Genomic DNA, 23591 nt, shown 5'->3' with positions numbered 1-23591 from the left:
ACTCCGGTTTCCTCCCACATCCCAAAAACATGCAGTCAGGTTAATTGGCTTCCCCCTAAAAATTGACTACAATACCCACGTATGACTATGGTAGGGACATTAGATTGTGAGCTCCTTTGAGGGACAGTTAGTGACACGACTATGAACTTTGTACAGCGCTGCGTAATATGATGGTGCTATATAAATACTGTATAATAATAATAATAATACAAATCTGAATACTGCATTCTGTAAACTATGTATTACATTATATACTCATATCCTCTGCATTCTGTAAACTGTGCATTACGTTATATCCTTCTGACCATTTCACTTTATAAACTGTGCTGTACAATATATAGTACAAATCGGATACTGCATTCTGTAAACTATGTATTAAATTATATACCCCTGATCACTGCATTCTGTAAACTGTGCATTATGTTATATTCTTCTGACCATTTCACTTTATAAACTGTGCTGTACGATATATAGTACAAATCGGAATACTGCATTCTGTAAACTGTGCTTTACATTATATACTCATGTCCTCTGCACTCTGTAAACTGTGCATTAGGTTATATTCTTCTGATCATTACACTTTATAAATTGTGCTGTACAATATATAGTACAAATCTGATTACTGCATTCTGTAATTTATGTATTACATTATATACTCATGTCCTCTGCATTCTGTAAACTGTTCATTACGTTATATCCTTCTGACCATTTCACTTTATAAACTGTGCTGTACAATATATAGTATACATCTGATTACTGCATTCTATAAATTGTGTTTTACATTATAAACTACTGATCACTGCACTTTGTAAACTGTGCATAACATAATATTCTTCTAACCATTGCACTCTGTAAACTGTGCTGTACAATATATAGTATACTCATAATCACTGCATTCTGTAAACTATGCATTACATTGTATTCTTCTGATCAATGAACTCTGTAAACTATGCAGAGCAATATACAATATATTTTCAATCACTGCATTCTGTAAACTGAGCTTTAAGTTATTTACTCCTGACCTCTGCACTCTGTAAAGTATGCATTGCATTATATTCTTCTGACCATCGCATTCTGTAAACAACGCTGTACATTATATACTCCTGTGTACTATGCACTCTGTAAAGGCTGCTGCATATTGTATCCTCTTTATTGAGTTTTCATTTCTGGCTAATGCTCAATTAATTCCATTAATATTTTACAAAAATGTATTTATCATATACATTATGTGTCAAACATGTTCTGCACACCCCTCTTAGAATGCAGCATAAATCCATTATAATCACAAGATATTTTGTTCTAAAGCTGACATTCATATCTAATACAGTAAACATCAATCACTATGGTCTGATGTATAAACAGTATACAATGAACTGTTTTGTTGCTTTATCGCCAGAATTCCTTATTTTGAGACCTGGGCTGCAGAAATGACAAAAGGACGTGGCTTGGTCACTATGAGCCAGTAGAAGTTGTTTTATAGCACACTTTTCACACATCTGCCCCCTATGTCATTAGTGGTATTCAGTGAATGATGGATGTATGTTATTATAGCATTGTTATCTCTAAATGTTATTGTAAGGACAGTGGGTTGTTCTTCCAGTTCTACAAGAGTTGTATTCTCCATGAACGAGGTGTAAGATAGGTGAACTTTTTCAACTGTCACCTTAAAGCAGAACCAAACAAAAGGAAGTTGATGTTTTTTTACAAAAGAAATATGAAAAGTCTATTTTGCTGAAAACTTTTTCCCAGCTCCTGGTGGCTTTTTTAGGCTTACAATGTATGTTGTTATTATTATTAATAGTATCATTAATAATAATAAACAGGATTTGTATAGCGCCAACATATTACGCAGCGCTGTAATGTATAGTGTAGGGTGCATGTATAAAAATTGTCTTTTGTGCTAATGATATATGACTATGGTAGGTGCATCAGATTGTAAGCCCCTCCGAGGGACAGATATAGACATGACTATGGACTTTGTAAAGTAATATTAGTATGTAATAATATTTTGTTGGCACTATATAAATACAAGATAATAATAATAATAATAATAAATAATAATTTCCTTTCTTGTCATTGCCTATCCCAGAATCATCTATTAAAGATCTGCACAGCAGCACCGAAAACACTGACACAACATTTTAATATTTTATTACATTGTATAAAGAGTTGTGATAGTGGCAACCAAAAAGATTTGACCTTTCTCTAAGGACTTGTTCCCGCTCTAGCCAGTTGCCTTTGGCATGCATTGCCTTAGGACCCATTTATCTGAATGAGCTGCCTTATGCCAGACTTTGTGATTCCCAACTTCCAAAAAGCACAACACACAGCAACACATAGCAGTGCTTGGCCACAGTTAGCTCCGGTGCGTTGGCAAGGTTCATTTAAGAATAAATACAAAAGTGACAATGGACTCATAGGCTTTGTTCACACTAAAGTGCATGCAGTTGCCCTCCATTAGACTGCAATGTATAGCCACCTATTATAACGCTGACCCTATTCACTATATGAAATGGGGCAGCACAAAAACCTGTCAGGAATGGAAGGAGTATTGCGTCGTATCACATATAATCAGAATGTCAGACTTCTCCTTCCATGCAATATCTGATATCCTGTGTATGGGAATTTTTGAGACACCGTGCTGCACTGCACATAGCATGAATGATCCCCTATTGAAGAATCCAATTCTCTCAGAGGCAGTGCTGAGGATCCACACAATAAAATTATTAATGTTTAGTCAATCATAACCCAATCTGGGATCAGCACCAATTACTTTTCCCAATAAAACCCATAAGAGAGAGTTCAGAAGGATAGATACTATAATACACACTGTCAGTTCCTGGAAACCCATTGATGGATGGTTCTATACCAGTGTGTGGAAATCTTCTCTGTGGTGGTACTGAACAGGAAGACTTCTATTCTCCAAGACTCTAAATTAGGATCCATTTGTACTGCCCACAGCAACCATGGCCCTCCTCATCTCTCATTCAGTATGTATTCCCTCCTTCATTCTCCAGCTGGTTACTAGTGCAGGTAACTGTAACATGTTGTGATCCAACGGAGACGATTTACTAAAGGAATTTTAAGCTATTCACTTACCAAGGTTCGTTATCACCTTGCGATTCACTTAGTTTAGTGAATGCGGTGAAAATTGACTTTGCAAAGAATACTTAATCACTTTTTCCTTGCACATGATTGAAGAGCTTCATCTCTTACTAAAGCTACATGAAATATCCCTTGAAAGCGGATACTTTACAATGTGAACAGAATATATCCCTTTAGTAAGTCAACCCAAATGTATTTTGGTAAGACCAAGTAAAAGTCCCACTTGGGTTCATTGGAACCATCCATTATTTAAGACATAACTTTACTAGTTCCACTTTTAAAATGTTGGATCAGGCAATGTCCAATGTCCTTCGGCAATAATCCTTTTTACCTGCCTGTTTATTTCAAGCTGTGCATGTGCAAATCAGCTTTGTTTTCTAGGGTTCCTGGAAAATCCCGGCTTCCCCTGCACTTGCTGACACTGAATGAGCTCCTCTACGCCTACGCGGTAACTACATCATCCTGATCCAGCCAATCAAGATGGCCAACGATCACAAAGAAGAAAGAAAAAAGTGGTGCCGTGACCGAACAGGGACAAGTGAGAAAACAAGGGTTTATTTGCACTTTACATGCTATAGGGGTAGGCAAACTTTTATGGCCACTAGGCCATTTCAGGGGTGGGCAGGAGTACACTAGGCCGGACTAATGGCTCCGCCCCCACCAGGGAACGCTTGCTGAAGTGAAATCCCTCTCCTCTGTATGCATTGCAGAGGAGAGGGATTTCCCTTCAGGGAGCATTCCCTATTTACCGCTCCAGAGGAATATCAATGCCGGCCGCGGTAAATAGAGGAGCAACAGCAAGGAGGTGGCACCAGAGCTCCGGTAGTTCCTAACGCCCCCCTGGCAGATCAGGCCAGCAACCCGCGGCTCTGGAGCCACAGGTTGCCGGCCAGCATTAGGACGGATCGGCCAGGGGGCGTTAGGCTGGAACAAACTACCAGCTAGGCCGTATCTGGCCTAAAGGCCGGAGTTTGCTGACCCCTGCTATAGGACAACACAGCCAGTATTTAATTGAAGCTGATGAGCGCGATCCTATAAAAGCTCAAAGTACGCACAGTATACATCACAGTCAATAAGGTTAAAAAAAAACCAATGGTCAAAAAGTTCGATTTTTTACAATTCAAATAGTAGAACATTGCACAGCTTTACTTCTCCTTTTGTAAAACAAAGATTCCTGAAAGAAAGAAGCTACCTGGTACTTCCAGCAAAATAAGAGTTCTGGCTCTTCGTTATCAAGGCTGGGCCAAGGCTACCAACTTGGAGTCCAAATTAGACAGAAGACAGGGCCCATCTTTTAACCTGTCCTATAAATCACAACAGGAGATTGAAGCTTTCCCTGTGTAACCAGCAGGAATCCTTGACAGTCACCTGCTTTGTATCATCAGGAGCTCTGCACGGACCTAATAAACAGAGCACAGTGTCTGATCATCAAAGAACTCCGAAGATTAAACAAAGGAAGATGGTTTCTTCATGTGCAATCTACAGGTTTGGGATCCTGCTCTGTATTCATTTATAATAAAAGCTACTGGTGTAAATGACAAAAAGGCTCTTGTTAACTCATAGTGAGCCATTCTTAGTTTTTTTATTGCACATAAATGTGAATTAGTGCACCGATAATATTGCATGGAAGTAGAAGTTGTGGAGGGCACCGGAGCGTAAAGGGGATATTTTTTTAATGCAAGAGGAAGTGGACTGCAAAAGTGAAAAGTATTTATAAATGTATATAGCAACTTAGGGGAAATTCCCAGTTATCAAACAGATAGAGTTCCAGGCCATCATTTTAGGATTTGACAAACCATCCTCTCACTTCAGTAATTTCAGCTTGTAGTGATTGCATAGAAGGTGAATGTGGATGTTTATGGACATTATCCATGCTCATGTGTTTTACATGGTGGACGGTTCAAGTAATTATAAACCAAGGAGAGTCAACCTTCCATTCCTCACGTAGGGTTTCTTGCTACAGGGCTTTTTGAGAGTCATTGTGCAGTCACATGAAAATTTGTAATAAACACCTAACGTCGGGGCCCCATAACATAGACTGACCGGTGCCCTCTGGTATGACTATCCAAATGCTGTAAGAAAGAATAAAAAATTCACATGGTACACAAAGTTCTTTATCTGCTCATAAGACTTGTTGCACAATATAAAGTGTTAATTTGTAATGTCTTGCTGCATACTACGTGAGTGTTAGCAGGCCAATCTGTACAGACACATATCCCGCATGTGTCTTCCCCACTACCCCTATCACTGTGTTCTTCTTCTCTATTACTTCCTGTCACGCAGACGGCTGTCTTATCTCTACACAGTTGTCTTCCCCTTTTAACTCATACACTGCAAGAAAACTGACTTCTCGATGGGGTCACATGGGAAAATCATGAAAAGTGGCTAAAGGCTGCAGAACAAAAACCGGTAATGGTGACTATTATTATTATTAATATTATTAAACAGGATTTATATAGCGCCAACATATTACGCAGCGCTGTACATTAAATAGGGATTGCAAATGACAGACTAATACAGACAGTGATACAGGAGGAGAGGACCCTGCCCCGAAGAGCTTACAATCTAGTACAATCTAGACCACTAACCGTGAATAAAAAAAAATGACCACATCTAATAATGTAATTCAAAGACACATTTGTTACTACAATCTGTAATGTGATTGATTTGTAGAATTCTTGCATGATTAATAGAGTAAAATCCGTCCATGATCTTAGACATATAAAAGGTATTTGGCCTGATTTATCAACACTGTCCAAGGCTGGAGAACTATCATGGGTGACCCTGGGTGATCCAGCAAACGTATAATGGACCTGGCACAGGATTGAAAACATCTGCCAAATGATACCAAATGATTTTAAGAAATCCCTTCTTAGTTTTCTGGATCACCCAGGTTCTCCTATGATAGTCTAGCCCCTCAAATTTTGGAGGGACTTAATAAATCAGGTTTATTGAGTTCCCAAAGCTCTTAACTTTTTGAGATGACAACTTTAAGTACCACAAAGTATTTGAGCCACCACTGACACACCACTTCCATGCCCCCAGTTACCCTAACCAAAAATATTTTTTCTATCAAATAAGTAAATATGTAAAACTGAGATATTGGGTGAAAAGTTTATTGTAGTATATCACTTTTTTTAGTACAGTACTATTTTCTTAGAATGGTCTCTACATCAGAGCTAAAGAGTTGGACTTCCGAGAATGAAAGAAGAGATAGAGGGTTGGGCCACAAATGAGGGACCTCCAAATCAGAAAAGGTTGGGAGCATTGGGTTCCAAAACAATTGACCATCCTTATGGCTTCGTAGGGGCTAATTTGTAAAAAAGAGCGGATAGCAATAAATGTGCACATTCCGTCATGGTTTTGCGGTTTAATTCATCCCTACCCTCAATGATCTGAAGATCAGAATATTGTGTGGGTGTGCTGAGAATTAGGACTGCCAACTGAGGGATTACAAATAGGCCTTAGACACATATAGGAGAGCTGACTACACAAAAACCAATACACCAGAGGATGCACCCTAAAATATGGCCATGCACTATACAATATTATTGAAATATTAGATGTTTGAATAGATATTAGCCATCAAACCTAAAAATGAGGGCATTCTCAATTGATATATGATCAATATATAGTTCGAACATCAGCTATGTCTATTCCTTGTTATATGGACATTATTAGTATGGATGAATAGTGCCTGGGAACCAGATCTAAATCTTTTGGTGTGGTTAGCACCCCTATAAATCAATATATAGAAAGATATGGCACCAAAAGTGGAGCTTTTTATATACCACAACCAAAAAACAGTTAAACCATCCCTTTAGTATAGTATTAATATTACATATAAATACATTTTCAGAATACCATTTTCAAAATAACAATATAACCAAACATAAAAAGAATATTTATACATTCAGTGTAGACCAATCAAAGGCATATACCAAGAAAATAGATGATGCGTTTCGCAGAACAATGTCTGCTTTATTAGATCAAAGAATGGTATTGAGATTGGTCAAGGCCCATTGTTTCTTTGATCAATATATGTGCCTTGACCAATCTCCATACCGTTCTTTGATCTGTTTGTTTGGGTATGTGTGTATGTTATTATTTTGAAAATGTAATTCTGAAAATGTATTTATATGCTTTTTTTTTGGTTAAGGTATATAAAAAGCCCCACTTTTGGTGCCATATCTTTCTGTATATAGATGGACATTCAGAAAGGAGCACTACCCAACAACCACCATCCTCCGCCATCTACCATAACAAAACAGGTCTACTGATTGGTATTGTGAACAGTGGGGAGCGACACCTTTGGCTTCTGGTCGATAGGGAGTGCTCCTGGATGAATGTTGAATGTGCTGGTTGATAGAAGCATGGCGGAAATCCAAATAACTGATTGAAATCAGGAAGATACTATTTAATTACCTGGTCATGCATGACCAATGTATGGCCAACTGAAGCCATCCTACCGAAGAACATAAAATCTCAGTCTGCTTTAAGCAGCACTTGAAAATGACATCACACCCTTCCTCCGGCGTTACAAACTAAGAAGATCTTAGTGACCCTTTCTGGTTCAGCTCTCTTTTTAGATATCGTCTTTGTGTGTTTCCTTAATGTTGACAGTTTCCTGAGCCATCGTATGTTACAATGATCTATTGTTAAGCCAGGCCTCACCTATGCACGTAGAGCAGAATGAAATTTAAGCTCAGCATTTAGGCAAAGTGTCTTTCTAAACAGAATATGTCAGACAAAAAATACCCACTGTCAGCATTCTAACCACAACAAAAGTTTATTTTCAGCTTACATGAAATTGTAAACCATTGAAAAAGGAAATGCCCAATTCCCCTTTTTCAGAGCAATTGAGAAAACATTATTTGGCTCAAAGTGTATACTGCACACTGCTGACTGCATTTATCTGATGGTTCTTTATTGAGTGATTTTTTTTACAAGTATCTCAAGGACTATGTTTTATTCTTACAAGGACGTTTATTTAAAATGATAGCACTGACACTGTTATTGTGACATGTCAGCAATTCATTTAAAGTTACTGGCAGGTCCTCTTTAACCAAAGTTCATGAGTGGTCTTACAGCAGGGAGTATGAGAGAGGCGTCTAGACAACATTTGGAATTCAGTCATATGTAAAGCAATGCACAAGGGCCACACTAAGATATTTTGGTTTTGTTAAAGTAGATGGGAACCCCAACTGAAGGCCATTTAATTATCTAAAGCACCATGTACTAAAAACAATTACAATTTAAAAAAATGAAAAAAACTTCTCATGATTTTTGCAGTCACATATACTGCAATAAAGGTAATTTCCCAATGTTGACAGTAAACCATATATGGGTCATGTGCGTTCTAATGGCTATTTGTTATCTCCATTGGATGCCATGGAAGAGGGTAACAATGCAGGTGCACAACTGGGAGTCATCAACTAAAATCTTTAAACATTGTTTGGGTTTACATATATTTTAACTGATTAAGTGCACCCTAAACTAAAATACAAGGTCCACTTGCACTCCTGGCCACCCTGCCAAAGTCAGGTACGTTTGAAAAGGGCTTGGTGTCTTCTTCTGGGATTTCCGCAGTTCTATATTGCAGAAAAGATCAAAAAGACATCACGCCCAGCAATGCAGTAGGCAGGGTCAATGTGAGCATAATTCAAGTTCTTTTTAGTACTAAAAGTAAGTAACTTGGGGAGGGAATATAGAAAAGTGTTAGAAGACCTTCCATTGTAGTGGAAGGTCCACTTTCATCCCTTGTGGATTATTTGGTGAAACCAGTGATAGGCAGCAGTACCAAGAAATGTCAGACAATGAATGATTTTTATGTAGACCAGAGCAGTTTTTCTTGACCTTTTTAACATGGGGAACCATTTAAAAAACTTTAAGGTCTTCAGGAAACCAGTCCTATAATTACTATATCCACAGCTCATAGTATATTAGCATGGAGATCAATGGCAAGAATAACTCTTACATTGCTGGCTGTTGGGAAGAATGTCACCCTTACAGATAGCCACAAAGATAACTGAGGTCACTTAAAATGACCTGAATGGAACAAATTGCTCAAGGAGCCCCTAGCAACTTTTGAAGGAACCCTAGGATTTTACGAAACCCAGCTTGGGAAACACTTCTCTAGAGTTTAGACCAGGGATGGGCAAACTCATTTATTCAAAGGCAACAATCTGAAATAAAATTTGACAGAGGGGCCGGGCCGATGGTAGAGTGGGCAGGGTTTTGCCATCATGAAGCCACTGAACGTGACGTCATGATGGCATAACCCGGCCCACTCTGAGCCTGCGATGGAAGAGTAGGCAGGTTATATGCAGTGACAGCCCGCCCACTCTGCCATCACAGGCTCAGATCCAGGGACGTGTTCCGCGACTCTGGCTGGTGCAACCCCCCCCCCCAAGTGGGGTCCTTCTCCTGACCCTGTTCGGGGTGGCACCGGCCAGAACTGCTGACCCCCAAAGGGCCGGAGAAACATCCCTATTGGGCCGTATACGCCTCGCGGGCCGTAGTTTGCCTATGCCTGGTTTAGACCCTTTAAGACTCTGAATTGATTGTGAGCATAACTAATTGTGAGATTTCCTAGCCAGAATACACATTGTGCTTTAGAGATGAAATATTAGCAGGGTGTGTGACAGACTCCATGACAGCTGCATCTGAATCCTTTCCAGGCATGGAACACATTTGTTTTCCTCCCTTAGTCACATCCCTCTGAAATGGTTCTAATCAAAATATAAATAAGGCGTTCTTAAGTGAATCAAGTGTTGCCAGTACGGGAACAGGAGGAAATTAGTGGCCGGTGATGATGTAGTATACTCACGTTTGTGCCAAACCTGCTTGACTTCCATTCTACTATCAACCAGGCAGCCAGAAATCTGGGATTCATTGAGCTGAATGACAAATACGAGGGGTCAGCTAAGAATACAGGCAGTGTTTTTGTATTTTTAGCTTACGTTAGCCACATTTTGATTCTTTTGTAACATTCTGGTTAAAGGGTCAGTCCACTCAAGTTCAGTTATTGGTTGACGTTAGGTGAACCACACATGCAATTTACAAGCCTTACTATAGACCTCAGTTACGGATAATATAAACCAACAGGCCATATAGAACTCTGGCAGACTATTGCGTGTAATCACATGGCTTTATTTATCAACAAAGCCATGTGATCACCAGGCCATAAAATACAGGGTTTTCAGCTCATTCTTATTGACTACAAACTGATGACATGAATAACTGGGCGCTACCCCGTAACTTGATTTTCAAAGTTAGGTACAGACTGGTGCCGGCAATAATGGATTGCTTAGGTATGTACATATGTTCCATTCACACAGAAGAGTGTTTTTAGCATTCTTTAAATTAAATCATAGTTTCAAATAAGGTCCTAACTTAACTTAACAAGACTTGACCTTTTGGTGGCCTATAAGGTTTTATGTCAACATCTAAAAACAAGGCAGCCTGTCGAATAAGAGTGAATTTACCTTTTTCCACCATTGTGTTGAAAAACTGCTGTAGGTATTCAACCCTTATAATGGGTTGAATACTTGCTATCCCTATCTCATACCACCATCTTGGATGGCCTAAAGTAGAGTAGGAGCCAATGGAGGAGCCCCTGTGTGTAGAAAGGGAGCAGATATTCTTACACATTGAAGTGTGACATATCTGTACCTACTGGGGAGCAGCAAAGTGATGACTTTTCAATGCATTATATGCCCAAAATAGTATAGTCACTCATTTTTAAGTTACCTTGTGTTTAGAAGTGGCCCTTTAGTTGCAAGGTCATTTTAAAGATTTTATTATTAGATGGGATTTACTAAAAAAATTTAAATTGTTATAATTTTGTAGTAGACTTGCTTGCCCAACAGTACTAACCTGATGCCACTGGGCTCCCGTGCATACATAATACAAACAGCACCGTTTATCAATCATCAGAGTAAAGAGGCATAGTAGAGACCAAAATCTGGGATCATTGGATGAACAACTGGGGTAAGGAAAAGTAAGTGCTGTCATACTCCTAATCTGACCCAACGATTAACCTTTACAAATGGGTGGGATATCCATTTAAGGTGTATATAAAGACAGATTTATAATTTTTGCCCCCATGCCAGATCAGCTGGCTAGCCAATTTTTTCATTCTGCATCCATATACATGGGACCAATAAAGAAGAGAAGGGATACTGCTATACAACTCCCAGACTTAGGTCCTAGGTAATGGACAAAGTAGGGGGGGGGGGGGCAGCAAATAGAAAAGAACACAATTCATGCTACAAACTCAGAAATGTCCAAAGGGAAAGCAACTGGTAGTATTGGGGTCAGTCTGGAACTTTATTTTTTATATAGAAACATGGCAAAACAGATCTAGGCAATAGAAAAAAATACAAGAAAAAGTTTTTTTATTGCAGAAGAAACATACTATGTCCTCTCTACAATAAAGGCTTCTCTCGCTCTTTTTTATGGGTTGTACACTACGCGCGTTATTGCACATGGGCCAATCGAGATGGCAGAAGATGCTAGCAAAGTTCAGTTCTGTATTAACGACAATCAATAACATGAGGGGTGTGTGGCTACGTTCCACCCTTGGTAGCCTTGTAATCCTAGACCATGGTATATATTGAGTTTCTAAAAACATGGCCAAAATATACTTAGAACCAATCTGTTTGTGAACGGAAACCTCACATAGTACGGTTGCAAGGCATTTTCTCTGGCTCAAATATTTGCAGTGATTGCGGAAGTCTTAAAGCTCTGCAATGATGCTATATGTCAGAAGTTACAAGCAGAAAGGGTTAAGCTTCTAGCTAGTGGTGTGTGAGAAAGGACTCCGAACCTTTGTGGCTCCTCTGATAGAGAACATCTGGTCTGAAAAGTTATGCATGCACAGGAGATGAAACATGTGGGCTGCAATGTCACATCTTTCTTTAACCCTTATGTTAAAATACAGCTGTACCGGGGCTAGAAGAGCAGTCTGGGGGGTAGGAAAACCGGTAAAATGGGGTTAGAAGGGGGTTTGGGAATAGGAAATCTTTGAGGGATAGAATGTGTTTTCCCTATGCTGGGAACATAACAATCACAATGTGCAGATTGAGGTAAGAATAGAGTGGACAATGGACTATAACGTGAAATAATCCTATATAAAATAACGCAAAATGGGCATAAGAAGCATGGGCATTGGAGTGGATAGGATGAAAACAAGACGTAAGGTGGGCAGTTACCTGGACATTCAACTAGTTGGGACGGATCGGCTTATAGTTCCAGTAGAATGGATGAATTACTGAGTCTTTTATGGAAATGTTGGAACATGTACATAAGTAGCATTCACATTGGATTGAATAGAATGGACACTGGGGTATACCACATTAGATCAGCCTTTCTGAGCTATTTTATAGTGGGCGTCCCATGAAATAACTTCCGGGTCTCAAGGAACTAACAATATTTTGCCCAATTCATGGTAGAATAACTTAATGGTCAATGGGATGAATGGCTCTTGCATTGCTGGTCTTTGGGAAGATTGCCACCCTTACAGTTACCAAAACAGATCACTGGAACCAGTGGTGGGTGATCTAAGAGTAAATTGTTCAAGAAACCCCTAGCCATCTCTGGAGGAACCCTGGTTGAGAAACACTGAAGTAGTGGTATTGGCCAAGTAAAAGGACTACAACAAATGTGCAAAAAACAACAAAATGGAAGGTAGACTGTGCTTTATAAAAATGGAGACTTGGAAATGAAGGAACCCTGGGTTGAGAATGGCTTGTGTAGATGTGCAGAATGCTTCTAGATGGATAGAGCTTGTATGTTCTTCTTGTGCCGGGGTGGTGATGGGATCCTTGAAATTGGCCCTGGAATGTATACATGAGATTGTAGGGTTGGTAAACTTCATGGTAGCCATGGACTGTAGTGAATGGTTGGTTGTCTAGTGCAATATACTGGTGCTCTAAAAACACTGGACACAGAAAAATGTATAGAATGGGCCTGATTTATCAAAGGTCCCCAAGGCTTGAGAGGATACACTTTCATAAAGCTGGGTGATCCAGAAAACCTGTAATGAATTTCTTCAAAGTTATTTTCTATTTGCTAGAAAATGTTTTGAATCCTGAACCAGATCCATTCCAGGTTTGCTGGATCACTCAGCTTCACTGATGAAAGTGTATCCTCTCCTTGGAGAGCTTTAATAAATCAAGCCCAATGTCTAAGCACAGCCTTTCCATTAAAATTCTCCTATTACATCGTAAAGCTTTCCATGTAACCGCAGCTCTTACAGTATCCTTCCCTATAATGTCATTATCCTATTGCTTGCTTTTTGTATACCATGCTTATCATGATGTTGTAGTATATATATAACATGCTGCAGGCAGATTAGTTTCTTATTTACTTCCCAAATGTATACAGCTACAACATATCATACCATTTCCATCAGTTCCTCCCACAAGGCAGCTCACACACCTACGCTCCTACCAACGTTCACAGACACTACGGCCAAATTAGAGGGAAGCTGATTAACTTACGACTTGCTTTTGAACTATGGGAGGGAACTGGATAAAAACACCATTTGATCCAATAGCTTACAGTGTTGCATATAACTACAAAATGATACAACTATCATACATTAAAAAGGTAATTAGCCGTATATTCCTATAACTTGTGTATCTATAAAACACGAAGTTTCCACTTTCACATAATTAAAGTATAATTATTTATTATTTCCTTACTTTTCATTTTTTCTCTCCCATCTTGCTTTGATCATGCCTGTGATCTTATTAATGTTTCAGTATATCCCAGGAGGTATGAAAGTCAAAGAACCCATGTGTGGCTCCATTCATTCTAAAAGGCACCCGGCGGAATGCATTTCTTGTAGTGTGTTGGGGTGCACAATGGTAAAAAACAATTACGACCGTATGTCGGTCCATGCATTACGGTTCATTTCCATCCCATTCCAAATGATTGAGCTGCGTGTAATGCGTCTTAACCCCTATAATGCTAATAACGTGGATGGGGTTGTTTGATGGCCTTACACTTGGCAAGTTTTGCTCCACCACTTTCAATCCAAAAACAGCATAAAGTATTCATCAGAAACTAATTTTTCACCCATGAATTTGATTGACTTCTACAATTTCATTGAATGTGGAATTACAAACTTCAAGTACATTCAAATACACATTCTAATAGGCTGAAATTTATTAGTCAAGATAATAACTGCAATCTTATTAAAAGTCTTTAGATTTTTGCACTATGCTCAAGCAAAGTCCCTTGGTGGTCAGTGGAAACCACCAGATTTTATCTTTCTTCATTGTGTGAAATGGGATCGAAAGTTTAAACATATGGGCCGTTCTCCATATCCCGCTTGTAATTCAGTCTATAACCTACAGATCCTATGGTACAATCTTTGGCCACCATATTGCATACCTCCTTCCAAACATCTTAGTTCTTCTAGCTGAGCACAACTTGCTCATGGCTGTGATCTTCCCATAGTCCGCCTTTAGCTGTTTACAAAACCACAGCGCAGGTATTTCTGAACTGTCACGTCATTGATGATCATCGCATCAATCACAGCTTTGACCATTTGGATGTTAAAGATTTCATAATGCCATAATTCCTTGCCATGGGGGCCCGTTCTTTCTCAACTGTATTCCCAACTGATTTTCTCATAATTTTATATTTTATCATAGGACTGCAAGGGTTCCCATTAATTCTGATGACCTGTTAGTTATATGAATTTCATTTCAATAACAAATTCCTGGAAAGTCTTATAAGCAGAATTTTACCTTCAGCCTCTCCGAGTTATATACATACGTCCATAAGTATCCTAGCAGCGGAATCCTAGCAGCTGGTCTTAGATCTGGCATGGGATAGATGGACCATACCAATATTGCTGTTTAAGCCAGCTAGTCAATGTCCTTCACCCAAGCCTTTCTGTAGTGACCAGGAGATCAGTACCCAGCCGCATAAGGGGGGGTAACAACTTAAAGGATTCCAATAGAAAAGTTGCAGTCAAAAACATGCAGTTAGGTTTATTGGCTCCCCCCTAAAAATTGCCCTTAGACTGTATTAATGACATATGACTATGGTACGGACATTAGATTGTGAGCTCCTTTGACTAGTGACACGACTATGGACTTTGTACAGCGCTGTGTAATGTTGGCGCTATATAAATACTGTGTAATGATAATAATAATAACATATACAAAGATTGTAGAAGAAAAGTATTTTTCAGAGCTCCTTAAATCTTCTATTACCCAGATGGAGAAATAAAAGGCTCAGGCTGAGCACATTCATGCTCCAAAACACAATGAATCCATTTATATTTAGCCGTTGGGTTGGTCGATATTAGAATGCAACATTTCCAGGAACACAAAACTGGATTGTCCCTGGAAATCTCTTCTAAAGTCCACATTTTGTTGTTTCTAATATTTCATAGGTGTAACTCAGGTACGTCGGAGGTGTGTGCATCCATGAGCCGCCCACCCAGGTGCACACTACCTAATACCATACAATGTTTACCATGCCCTGGAGGCATGCGGCTGTACAAGCCTTCTCAGACATGCTGGGATTAGTAGTTCTGCAGCAGAGGTGAATGTGACAACACACAGGCAATTCTTTCTTTAGAGCAGGATACAAGAAACGGTGGCAAGCGCTTTCTATAAATGCTGCGGTAGAACATTTAAGCTTGGACTTGAACAATGCTATTGTCTTTGAGGTTTATATTGTTAAAGCGATCGTTAAGTTCTTTCCTTTGTAGACCAACACACTACTCCATTGTAATTAGGGATATTTTGGTCTTCTGGAGTATGCATGGGTTCTATAGCCATACTATTGCATATTATATGATAACATGTTTAAGAATAAACGCCGCTATATGTGCAACTATATATGCAATCTGTGCTTTGAAATAAGGAAATATATATGAATAGCTTAAAGTTTAAAGCTTAATGATTTATTAAAGAAGAAGTATCCCATTAATATAGTGCAGAAACTAAAGCTAGCCGATAAAAGCCAAAGCTGGGACTGGTTTAGCCACAGTTCTGCAATTGCATACTACAACCATCAAAGCCAACATATATAAGAGATTTTGCAACATAAATTCAAAAAAGTAAAGGAAACAAAGATGTGCAACCGGTCAGCAGATTTGGTAAGATACACAGCAGCATAGAATGATACATTTGGGAGAACTCCTTTATCTTTGTGTTTTTGGTCAGACTTGAGCATGTTTATGGCTAACCCTGGAACCCCAAAGGTCACCTTTGCCCTTGTTCTTGATTCCCAAATTTTATGGTTCTTAATAAAATTACCAGGTGACATACATACACCCCTCAAGCAAATTTTTGGACGACCGATAAGACATACCGGACGCAGATAGAAGTCAAGAACAATCGTATGACATTCTCTATTACATTTTCTTTACCTTGTTAATCGTTCTGCAGAATATCCACTGCGCGCGACCGCAGACCAGGGCAACGTCCAGGCTTGTAAATTCCACAGCCCAAATAACCTGCAAATTTTCTCTTTTACCCTGAGCATATGATCCAATTGGTGAAGAGACCTGTAACCCTCACCGCACGCAGACAGGTTCTCTTCTTCTGTATTAGAATCCCCGATCTGCTCCAAGCCAGCATCTTACACCCATCAACCTTTCCTCTCCCACTTCACCACTGCCAAAGTAGGGGGTTTTTGGGGTGTGCTCACTACACCCATGATTTGCTTTTTTCCCTCTCTGACTCCTTCCCCCTCTTCTTCTTGAAAAACAAAATCCAGATGTTTTTCTCTTTGGCTCTGGGACTCTTCTGGGAGAGAAGAAGGGAAGGGAGGGGTGGCTGAGAGGCAGCTCTTACTAAAATCAGCAAATGGGAAAAAAAAACTTAGGAGAGGAAAAAAAAGAAGCAGTGGAATAAGGCAAAAGTGTCTTTTTTGGTCAATAGCTTAGAGTTAGACAGAAGGACAGAAGAGAATTCAGATCTCACTCCCCTTGTGTGTCTCTCCCTGTCTGTCTCCTCCTCTTCACTCTTTTAGCCTCCCCCTCTCTTTGTAGGCACACACTCACTATTCTTTGCTATCTAACTAATTATGGAAACTACAATTTCAAGGCAGCTGCTATGATGAGGAAGGGGGATGGTTCCAGACCTCTGAGCTGAGCTTCTGACTTTTCACAGAACAAAAACTTGCTTAGTTTATATCTCACTACATGCAAAGCCCAAGCACAGGGAGCTACAGAGGCAGGGTGGTGTAAAGTAGTGCAAAGTCAGGGTGGTGTAAAGTAGTGCAAAGTCAGGGTGGTGTAAAGCAGATTTAGTCACCTCCATAGCTTTCTATGGCTCATCAGCTTCAGGGGAACCACAAGTCCCAACATGCCGGGGACTCCCTGTCCTCTACAGATAGCGCCTGTCTGTAACTGCAAGAAATATACAGACTTTGCTTTATGATAAAAATAAATCAGGATGCAGAAATAACTTTGACGTGTTTATTCAAGGGACGGCCAAAACCAATAAATACTCAACGCATCATGAAAAAGCAAAATAAAGCTTTGTACGTTAATCGGATTATTTTCATCCGAGATGAACGATCGTACTCATTTTGGATGAAAATCTAAGAAGTGTACAGCGATCTTTTGATTTCGTTCATTATTATTATTACACAGTATATAGCGCCATCATATTACGCAGCGTTGTACAAAGTCCATAGTCATGTCACTAGCTGTCCCTCAAAGGTGCTCACAATCTAATGCCCCTACCATAGTCACTTGTCATTATTACAATCTAGGGTCAATTTTTTGGGGAAACCAAATAACCTAACTGCATGTTTTTAAAATGTAGGAGGAAACGGAGTACTGGGAGAAAACCCACGCAGACACAGGGAGAACCTGCAAACTCCATGCAGATACTGTCCTGGCCTGGATTTAAACCTAGGACCTAGCGCTGCAAAGGCAAGAGTGCTACTGCTGAGCCACCATGCTACCCGTGGCTCAGGGGTGGCATCAATTCAAAGGATCGATCAGGAATAACTGATGAACATTTCTATGGAGAAAAGTGCAATATGTTGCGGCTCACTCGTCCTCCCTCCTCTATTGAACGGAATTAATATTCTTATACAACATTTATAAAGCACCAACATATTACGCCGCACTGTACAAAGTCCATAGTTATGTCACTAGCTGTCCCACAATCTAATGTCCCTACCATTGTCATATGTTTTTAATACATTAGGGAAAATTCGGGGAAAGCCAATTAACCTACGTGCATGTTTGCATGTGCATGTGGGAGGAAACCCGTGTAAACATGGGGAGAACCTGCAAACTCCATGCAGATATTGTCTTGCCTGGGACCCCAGCCTGAGACCCAGTGCTGCAAAAGCCTGAGTGCTAACCACTGAGCCACCGTGCAATCCCAACTTCCATGAGCCCGAACCATTAAAATACTTGCCGACATTTCTAACAACTGAGTGATATTCCTTCCTAGATGAACAATAGTAACAGCGTCACAGAGTGAATCTGCACCAAGGGCACCAAATGCCTGCTGTGCATCTATACGCCTTCAGCTTCTGTACGTTGCTGGAAACAAACTGATGAAACATGTCTGGTAGGGGTGACAACACTGCTTGGGATTTTCATGCCGCAGAGGGAAAGTTGTCAGCTCACACAGGAAGTTACATGCTCAATAGAGATAAACTTTTTGTACCTGCAGCATTAAAAAAAAAGGAAATGATCTTGTAATGAAGAGATACTTTGTTTCATTTTGTCCAGACATGCACTTTACCCCCTCAGTGACCTAGGTATTTATCTTCTGAGAAATTCAGCTAGAACATTTATTATTTTAAATAACAAATTGTTTATTACAATATATAATAATGTATTTACCACCATCACTTTATAAACACAAAATCTAGGTACCCCCAAATTTATATATGTTCCTATACAATGAGCCTGTTTTTATAAAATCCCTAGAGATTGCATAAAATAGACTATAATGAGAGAACCTGGGTGATCCAACAACTCTGGAATGGATCTGGTCCAGGATTTAAAGTAATAGCCATTCAATAACAAATGACAAATGAAATCCAGTCCAGCTGTGCTGTATCACCCAGGTTCTCCCATGATAGTCTATCTTTTTTTATCCTTTTGATTTCTATTTGTTTTATTGAATATACAAAACACCACGGACTGACCTTAACACCTGGGATGACATCTGCTGCTACACTTAGGGTGCCTCATATTCCCTAATATTATATGGGGCCATGTACAACCCTAACCCTGCACAGCTATGATCATTAATTTATCTCTATCATCAATAGAAAATTCTTTATTAAAGGTCAATCTGATGTAAGCTTGGTATGAAAAGCAACAAACGCTGACCCATGGTTGGACCAGATGAACAAGTTCTGAGCCCGGCAGGGGGGATGGTTCTCAGGGTGCTAAAGGTTGTTTCTGTCCCTACAAATCCCGGATGAAACAACAAGTCCGGCAGTTATCAGATTTTATTATAGGGAACACTGAGGGCCGCAGTGACACTTTATTATCCAGACACAGCGGTTATACAACCACAAAGTCCCAGCACCCCACAGATTATAAAGTATTACGCCCTGATTTATCAAAGCTCCCCAAGGCTGGAGAGGATACACTTTCATCAGTGAACCTGGATAATCAAGCACTCCTGGAATGGATCTGGTCCATGGTTCAAAACACTTGCTAGCAAATAGCAAGGGACTTTGAAGAAATCCATCTCAGGTTTTCTGGATCACCCAGCTTCACTGATGAAAGTGTATCCTCTCCTGCCTTGGAGAACTTTAATAAATCAGGGTCTTAGTTGGTGCAGTAAGGGCAGGAATGTTTGCCCTGAGGATAATGAAAAATAAACTATAAAGTGTGAATTAGGAATGAGTATTGTTAGTGATATAGGAAGGGTTAATATTAGGGTTAGTGTCAGGATTACAGGCAAGGTTAATATAAGGGTATGAGTTAGAGGAAGGGTATTGGATAGTGGTGGGTAACAGGGAGAGAGAAGGTTAGTGTTAGGATTACAGAGAAGATAAAGGTTACTGTCACAAATACAGAGGGGGAATATATGAGGCTGGGGGTTAGTGTTACAGAGAGGGTTAATATTAGGGTTAGTGTAAGGATTACAGACAAGGTTAATATAAGGGTATGAGTTAGAGGAAGGGTATTGGATAGTGTTGGGTAACAGAGAGAGAAGGTTAGTGTTAAGCTGCGTACACACTTCCAATTTTTGTCGTTGGAAAGGATCTTTCACGATCCTTTCCAACGACAAGGGAGTGCACGATGCATGAACGGTGCTGTCGTAATGCTCTATGGAGAGGGGAGGGGGAGAGCGACGGAGCGGCACCCTGCTGCGCGCTCTCCCCTTCCCTTTCATTAGGATCGGTTGTAATGGACGACACCGACTGTACACGCGGCAGATTTTCGCCCGATAATTGGCCGATGCCGATTATCGGGCGATAAAAATCTGACGTGTGTACGTAGCTTTAGGATTACAGAGAAGATAAAGGTTACTGTCACAACTACAGAGGGGGAATATATGAGGCTGGGGGGTTAGTGTTACAGAGAGGGTTAATATTAGGGTTAGTGTCAGGATTACAGGCAAGGTTAATATAAGGGTATGAGTTAGAGGAAGGGTATTGGATAGTGGTGGGTAACAGGGAGAGAGAAGGTTAGTGTTAGGATTACAGAGAAGATAAAGGTTACTGTCACAACTACAGAGGGGGAATATATGAGGCTGGGGGGTTAGTGTTACAGAGAGGGTTAATATTAGGGTTAGTGTTAGGATTACAGGCAAGGTTAATATAAGGGTATGAGTTAAAGGAAGGTTATGGGATAGTGTTAGGTAATAGTGAGAATGACAATTAGTGTTAGGATTACAGAGAAGATAAGGTTTAGTGTTACAAAAAGGATTACTATAAATGTTAGTGTCATAACTATGGGGGAATATATCAGGCTTAGTGTAAGTGTTAGAAGGAGGGTTAATAATCGGGTTAGTGTCAGAGTCACAGGAAGGGTAAAGCTGCGTACACACTTGCAATAATTATAGTTGGAAACGAACGACTAACGACCGATTGTCCGATAATCGTTAACAAAAAAAGTGCACAATGACGCTGACGAACGAGGTTTGTTGCTGGAAACGAATGACCGCCCCGGCGGATCTGATTGAGCAACAATTGTGTGTATGGTCATTCAGTGATGGTGGATTGTTCTGTGATACACTTTCTCCTTTACATGTGACTTCCTGCATCGTTCAAACAATCGTATCCAGTGTGTGTACATTATTGGTGGATTATATTTGAACGATCGTTTTGTTACAACATAGACAGAATTGTGCACAATACGATCGTTCAAAATAATTGTGCATAATTGTTAGTCGTTCATTTTCTAACAATAATTATTGCAAGTGTGTACCTGGCTTTATATATCCAGTATAGGAACACAGTATATTATCCAATATAAGAACGCACATGGGACATTTCCATTCAGTTGTTCATCAATACACCATGGTGGATTGATGAACACCATCTGGGGCACTGTACACATGTCAGATGGGCACAACCTTTCCTCTTGGATGACATTCATTTGACGTGTGTATGAAGCTTTAGGAATGAATAGTGTCATTGAGGACCTTTCACCCTGGTAGAAGAGGAATCCTTCTTGTCATGTGACCAGCTGGCTATGGAATGTTTCAGGCACTTTTAGATGCTATCAGGACATGTGACACGCTAACAATGCAGAAGTACAACTGGCAGACAGTTGTCACCCCAACACAATACCACAAAGAATCTTCACTGCAAAAGCACCAGATTTTAATTAAATGGAAGCTACAGATATAAAAAGACAAAAAAAAAAAAAACACAATAACACAATAAAGCATGACATTTCATTGATCGGATTTACTTTTGTACGTGTTGCAAGACACAGCGGAAGTTGTTGCACCATTATCTTTCCAGCTTATTTTTTTTATTAGCAATCAAAATCTAATTTATTGTTCTGCTGAAAATACAAGAAGAACATTTTGTCAGTTTATAAATGAGTGACGATGATATAAACATTCAAGTTGATTTCAGTTCATGCGGATGTCTCGCCTGCCAGAGCTACTGTGAAGCCTCGGCACAGGAAGTGTCGCTGACATCTCAGGCGGCCTCGGGGTAGGCTGGACAGCCACATGATGGGCCGATGACCCGCCTGGGTCATTGTACAGCCACATTCCTGGAGCAGCAAAGTCATCAAATGATGTCATTGTTTACTCCTTGCCTTGTTTTACTATCTGATGGCTTAGTGGTTTGGTAATCCTTAGCTAAATTGCAATCCATTGTAGGTGTTGTGTACTTTAGATATTTGTTAAATGATCTTGGTGCAAATGTGTGACCCGCTGCTGGACGGTGCATAGGTCTCCATCGGTATCGGATTATAGGGATCAGCATGATGGTCGGGTGTCTAGCATTTTGCATTATTGTTGGCTTTCCTGAAGTTTTTACATGGGGAACCCTTGAAATAACTTTCATGTCTTCAGGGAATCCGTTCTATGATTACTATATCCACAGCTCACAGTATATTAGTGTGGTGGCCAGTGGGAAGAATGTCCTCCTTACAGATAGCCAAAAAGATCATTGTTGTCACTTCGAATGACCTGAGAGCCACAAACTGAACTCCTAGCAACCTCTGGAGAAACCCCGGTTAAAAAGCATTGCAGTACAGGGATCATACGATGGCCAGGTGCTTAGCGTTTGCAGAAGGAGAATAAAAATTGGATAATAAGTCTGCTGCTCCTGCTTTTGCTGTCCGGTAAGGTGAGGGTGGAGGAGACCCATAAATATTGGGGTATCTATTGATTAGCTTTCATTATATGCTGATGCATCAAATTAAGATATAATTCAGACATCATTACCAGCTGTACTTGACCTGTAGTTTACCGCTGTCTGACCTGCACCTGACCTGGTTCAAAAAGGTCATGCCGTTTCATACACTTGTATGAAAATGCCAAACCCAACAGCCTGTTGGCATTGGCCTAAACCCAACAGAGAAAAATCTGATCTGCTGTCCCGCCAGACAACATTGTGCCAAGACCAAAGGAATTCCATATTCCATATCCTATCTGCTGCCTTATGCCGGCTCTGCCCTTAGCAAGTTTCACCCTCACCAGGCCAGATTCACATTGGTGCAACTGGAGTTCAGCTTTAAGTTAAACTTTCCAGCGTCCCATCTGTTATACAGATTCTTATGGATGGATTTGGATGCTTTTATTTTTGCATAGATGACATTTTCTGCAATAGTTAGTGCAGTCCTGAACACACACGTGGAAACTTTATCATAAAGTAGATCATCTGGAGGTATAATGGGCCAGAATCTGATGTAGAGCCTCCATTTTCTGCCAAATATGAATCCATAAAATGCAGACACACAATAGCTGCTGATCTGCTGACTGCTGCTGATTTTCCTTTTTCTTTGTAGCCCAGATTTAAAGGGAACCTGTTCTTTTCCTATATAGGGCTGACTTTAA

At 40.0% G+C, this 23591-nt stretch overlaps 1 protein-coding gene across 1 annotated transcript in view; it reads right to left on the bottom strand.

The window, feature by feature from the left end:
- The window catches only part of S1PR2 (sphingosine-1-phosphate receptor 2), a 47404-nt gene extending 30317 nt beyond the window's left edge, over positions 1-17087 (bottom strand). The window contains exon 1 of the mRNA XM_072399626.1: positions 16505-17087. The gene's annotated coding sequence lies outside the window, so the exon portion shown is untranslated. The remainder of the gene's footprint in view (positions 1-16504) is intronic.
- Positions 17088-23591: the final 6504 nt, after the last annotated feature.

The sequence above is a fragment of the Pyxicephalus adspersus genome, chromosome 2 (assembly GCF_032062135.1).
Source record: "Pyxicephalus adspersus chromosome 2, UCB_Pads_2.0, whole genome shotgun sequence".
In the NCBI taxonomy this organism is placed as follows: Eukaryota; Metazoa; Chordata; class Amphibia; order Anura; family Pyxicephalidae; genus Pyxicephalus; species Pyxicephalus adspersus.
Note: the sequence above shows the minus strand (reverse complement) of the source record. Positions and strands in the feature narration are given on the sequence as shown.